Genomic DNA, 5,714 nt, shown 5'->3' on the forward strand with positions numbered 1-5,714 from the left:
CAGAAGGGCCAAGCAAGCACAGAGACACAGTTCAGACTCTCTATGCACAATCTCTGTGATGGTCGCGTCTTAGCTATCAACCATATCAGACTACATGGTGCAAGTACCACCAACTCCTCGGTTTCTAGAATTATATCCCCTAACGATTCTGATCTCTCCTCTACTGTAGGAAGGTTTAAGTTCCACTCCATAGCTGTGTTCTTATTTAGCCTCCACAAAGCCTAAGTCCTGGGTCTCCTACTTTGGGGGTAAATATCTAATGAATTAATTTAATTTGCTCTTCCTCTCCTCCCCTCCACCCTCTCTGTGCTTTATGTATGTGTGTCCACTCACATACATACACACGCATTCAAGTGCATGTGAGATTTGTGTGTTCATTGTGAGTGACATGTTTGTGAGTACCACCATATGTCACTACCACTTGTGGTGGTCTGAAGACAATCTCAGGTACATGGTACAAGCATTTGCCTTCTATTATGATTGAGACATGGTCTCTCTTACTCCCTGGATCACAGGAAGTCCTCCAGCTTCCAGAGATTCTCATCTCTACATCTCCTCTTACTTTTATGTGGGATCTGGGGATCTGAACTTAGGTCATCTGTCTTCCACGGCAAAAACAGTATCTACTGAGACATCATCCAGCCCCTTGTTTCTGCTCTCTAAAACTTAGAGAGGCCTTTTGTCTTGTGCATAATGAATTTGTTAGGTAATTAATTACTGAATAAAGAATGGAAGACCAGCCACATCAATTCCCAGGCCATCATTCAGCTTTTTCTTGTGATATTTTTGTTCAGTTATATTTATGTTTTTACTCTCAAAGTTGAATGGAGTCATATTTGCCATTTAATAGGGGACTCCTTAGAAACATTTGTATTCATTGTTAAAAAGACAAACTGACTGATTTTCTAGTTAAAAAGAAACAAGCAAAGATGGTCAGCAATGCTGGCTCCCTGGCTCACCATTTATGGGATTCTGACTTTACCCCAACTCATGAGAACTCCGTCTATTTGTCCAACACAACAAAACCAAAAGTGAAAAACTACTGAGTGAAAATGATATTTGGTCCTGGTTTATTAAGAATTCCAAGGGCTCAGTTTCCCTTACCTTGCAAAGCTCTGCTTCCCTGGTTGGCCCATTCTCCTGTGGCTGCAATTACTACTTTCAACTTCACAGTCAAGAAGCAGAGAAAGAAATCGCATCTCTGGTGACAGTTTCTTGTCTTAGATTTCAATGTCTAAGACTATACTTTAGGGGTCATTTCTATAGTTCGTTACTAGAATTCAGTGTCTGAGAATAAAGGGTTAAGAAGACCACATCCCTAACCTTTGATCCACAGAATTCTTTTCTATCTATTCAGATCAGTGTTGGTGCCAGGGTCATGGTCTCTCAGTTTTCTGTCAGGGTCAACCATCCTACCAGGCAGCATTGCTAACAATGAAAATGACCCTGGGCTGGCAAATTAAACAGAAGAATCACAAATTTTACATGTCTACACAGCGGATGAGGCTGTCATGCTTTTTAACTTCCCCGAGTTTATCTTTGCTTCTAAACGACTTTTTTACAGATATCCTTAAAGATAGCCTATACATTCCCTATAAAATACCCTAGTTCTAATGCATTCCTGACCTGTGCAATGTTCATCTTATTAACTTTTTTGAAATATTTATTTCTTTTCCATTGCCAAAAAATTGTTTATATTTGTGGTGAACATTATACTCATTAAGTATTTATGCCTGATGTGTAATTTTCAAATCTGAATAATTAGCATATCTATATCCTTATTACTTTGTGTTTGGATTCTTCAAATGCTTAGATGTTCATAAGGTATGAAAAGGGAGGCTGGGAGATGACTTGATTTAAAAAATATTTGCTGTGCAAGCATGAGGACCAGAGTTCAGATTCTCAGAACCATGGGAAAGCCACGCAGTTTTACCACCGTAATGCCAACACTTGGAAGGCAGAGACAGAGAAGCGCTGAGACATCTGGCTAACAAGACTAGCTGGTATTCGTAAGTCCGGGCTATGTGCAGGACCCTGCCTCAGTGGATAAAATGGAAAATAACTCTGGATGTCAGTAGACATCAACTTTCGATCTCCACATGCGCCTTCACACATATGTGCCTGTGTGTGCCCAGACTTGTGCAAACATGCATATACATGCACACTTGGTACACAGACACACACACACACTATATGAATTGTGTATATATGCAAACATATACAGATGCACAGACACACACACATACATATACATGATTTTTAAATTATTTTTATTGAGCTATATATTTTTTTCCACTCCCCTCCCTTCCTCTCCCTTCTCCTTCCACCCTCTCCCATGGTCCCCATGCTCCGAATTTACTCAGGAGATCTTGTCTTTTTCTACTTCCCTCATAGATTAGACTCATCCATGTCTCTTTTAAGGTACTCTTTGTTGTCTAGTTTCTCTGGGATTATGAATTGTAGGATGGTTTTCTTTGCTTTATATCTAAAAGCTACTTATGAGTGAGTACATATGATATTTATCTTTCTGGGTCCAGGTTACCTCACTCAATATGATGTTTTCTAGATCCATCCATTTGCCCAAAAATTTCAAGATGTCATTATGTTTTTCTGCTGTGTAGTACTCTACTATGTAAATGTGCCACATTTTCTTTATACATTCTTTGGTCAAGGGGCATTTAGGTTGTTTCCAGGTTCTGGTTAAGACAAACAATGCTATGAACATAGTTGAGCACATGTCCTTGTGGTATGATTGAGCATCCTTTGGGTATATACCCAAGAGTGGTATTGCTGCTTCTTGAGGTAAGTTGTTTTCTAATTTTCTGATACATTGCAGCACTGATATCCAAAGCAGCTGTATCAGTTTGCTCTCCCACCAACAATGGAGGAGTGTTCCCTTTACCCCACATCCTCGCCAGCATAAGTTGTCATCAGCGCTCTTGATCTTGGCCATTCTTTCAGGTAAAAGATGGAATCTCAGAGATGTTTTGATTTGCATTTCTCTGATGTCTAAGCATGTCCTTAAGTGTCTTTCAGCCATTTTAGGTTTCTTTGTTGAAAGTTCTCTGTTTAGGCCTGCACCCCATTTTTTATTAGATTATTTGTTCTTTTGATGACCAATTTCTTCAGGTTTTTTTTTTTATATATATTTTGGAGATCAGCTCTCTGTCTAATGTGGGGTTGGTGAAGAATTTTTCCCATTCTGTAGGCTGCTGTCTTGTCTTGTTGACCATGTCCTTTGTTTTAAAGAAGCTTCTCAGTTTCAGGAACCCATTCATTAATTGTTTCTCTCAGTTATCTGGGGTTATATTTAAGAAGTGGTCCTCTGTGCCAATGCATTCAAGTGTACTTCCCACTTTCTCTTCAATGAGTTTCAGTGTCATTGGTGTTATTCTGAGGTCTTTGATCCATTTGGACTTGAGTTTTGTGCATTGTGATAGATATGACTCTATTTTTCATTTTTCTACATATTGATATCCAGTTATGCCAGCACCATTTGTTAAATATGCTTTCTTTTTTCCATTTGATATTTTTTGATTCTTTGTCAAAAATCAGGTGTTCGGAGGTGTGTGGATTAATATCTGGGTCTTCGATTCAGTTTACAGCACACAGAGAGACTCCCACATCACACCCCAATACATAAAAACCCCCAAATGAAAACCTATCCTATTTGATGAACAAAGAGGGAGGGAGGAGGGGAGAGAGTTGCTTTCCTAATGCCAGGCTTGATAGAAAAGAACTGCTTCCAAAGAGTTCTTTCCAATCTGCCTGACTTTAAAAGGGCAGGAGAACAGCTAATGGGGTGGAGGATACAAAAGAATATCAGACTAAAAGTGAATTTAAAGACAATGTCATCCACTCACTTCAAGAGACTTAAGAAGATTAGGCACTCATCTTAGATAACAGGGAAGCCAGGAACAGCAATCAAAACCAACCCCTCCACCATGGAGGTCGCATTTTCATTATTTAAGGTGTGTTAGTACACAGGCAGCAGTGTTGCTTCTATGGTTCAGAGTCTTAGCATCTTAAGCAGGCTTTTGTTTTCAAGACTCAGATCTACTATGCTTAGCATTGCTTTTATATGGGAAAATACTTCTTAATTTTTATGGAAACTTGCCAACAAATAAAACCCCAGTGTTGGCTTTATTCTTGTGTAATAATACAGATTTTCTCTCTCTCTCTCTCTCTCTCTCTCTCTCTCTCTCTCTCTCTCTCTCTCCTTTTAATTGAACCTGTCTGTGTTGTCAGTTTTTGATTGCTTCTTCTCATTTATTAGCCCCAAATGTAAATATTGGATGATTAATAACTATGTCAGTAAAAATGTGACTTCACCTAAGAGCTAGCTCGAAGGAGAAAAACATCAGGAAATGGGACTATCAAAACACCCCATTTTACAGTGTTGCTCAATTTCAGGTTTTCTCCTTGAAACCCAAAGACACTGAGCCTTTGCAGGCTGACATCAGACTTGACATTTTTTTTCTCTTTGAAACAAAGGTGCTTCAAGTTCTCACGCATGTGGTGCTTCACCCCACTGAAAGTGCTAACGGACTGGACTGTAGGAGAGGCACAGCTTGAAGCGCATCGGAAACTAAAACCATCAACAGGGTTCGCTGCTTCAATCTTCTCACTGTCCAAATGGCAAAAGCTTTTGACACCCGGTAACGTGATTAGCAGTCTAATGGAAAATAACAAAACGGGGGGAAAATGAGAAAAAAATTTAAGTCACCTTGAAAAGTCCCGTTGCTGAACTTAGAATGAAATTGAATAAAAATGATCATACTATAACCTGTTGAGTATGTTCTATTTCAGTCTAGCGTCAATAAAGGATTAGTTGCTTTCACTCTTGAAACTTAAAATGCTTTAGGTCCATTACCCTGGGAGAGGTAGGACTGAAATATGCCTCTCATATTTACTGTCAGCATTATAATGAACATTTTATTGTTACCATTATCTGAGGCCTGTTCCAGTTTTCATTGCTGTGGTGTTTACCACCCAAATATTTTATAAGTAAGAAATGTGAACTCGGGAGATGGACTGGAACTGCTAAAATGGGAAATTATCATGTTTAATGCTTCCATCAACAGGATTGCTTGCTGCTCTCCACATTTGCTTGAAAGCCTGGTGACATCAAAAAAAGCAGAAAGCAAGCAGGAACAGAAGATAACCCAAGAGCAAGGACATGGCAAGGCAAGAACAAAAGAAGGCACGGGAAAGAGGCATCAAGGACATGGGTCACAGACAGAATTCAGTCAGACAGAACAGGGAAAGGAGTTGGGCCTTCAGGGAAAAAGAGACCACAAAAGTCAGGAACCGTGGGTTGAAAAGAGAGAAAACCTGATACAACTTCTGAGGATGATTAGTCTTAATGACAAAGAAAAAAATGTTAGAGATTTGGGTCAGGTCAGCCTGAGACTTCTGGGCCTTCCAGAAAGGACTTTCAGATGAGGATATGACCAAAGGGCTCATGGAAGGGAGAGCTAAAATGGTGAGCAGGTCATGAAAGCACGAAGTCGTGCGTTAGGTCATCACTGTCAGACTAAGTCTCCAGGGAACCCTCACACAGCTGCACACCCTGTGAGCTGTGACTAAAATTCTCTTTCTTCTGTACTGCCCATTTGAGGATGGTTATATCAGAAGCAGTCCCGAAAGACACAGATGGCGTCTCCCTCTAGAGTAAAGTTCTACTTCCGTTATAAACACCTCAGGTATCTTTA

At 39.8% G+C, this 5,714-nt stretch overlaps 1 long non-coding RNA gene across 1 annotated transcript; it reads left to right on the forward strand.

Annotated features, from left to right (window-relative positions):
- Positions 1 to 2,746: 2,746 nt before the first annotated feature.
- Positions 2,747 to 5,186, forward strand: LOC126499548 (uncharacterized). Its single transcript, XR_007591106.1, has 3 exons — positions 2,747 to 2,961; positions 4,495 to 4,658; positions 5,085 to 5,186. It is a non-coding gene; the product is annotated as an uncharacterized lncRNA (long non-coding RNA).
- Positions 5,187 to 5,714: the final 528 nt, after the last annotated feature.

The sequence above is a fragment of the Alexandromys fortis genome, unplaced genomic scaffold, assembly GCF_014885135.2.
Source record: "Alexandromys fortis isolate MF-2015 unplaced genomic scaffold, M_Fortis_MF-2015_v1.1 scaffold_35, whole genome shotgun sequence".
NCBI classification, from domain to species: domain Eukaryota; kingdom Metazoa; phylum Chordata; class Mammalia; order Rodentia; family Cricetidae; genus Alexandromys; species Alexandromys fortis.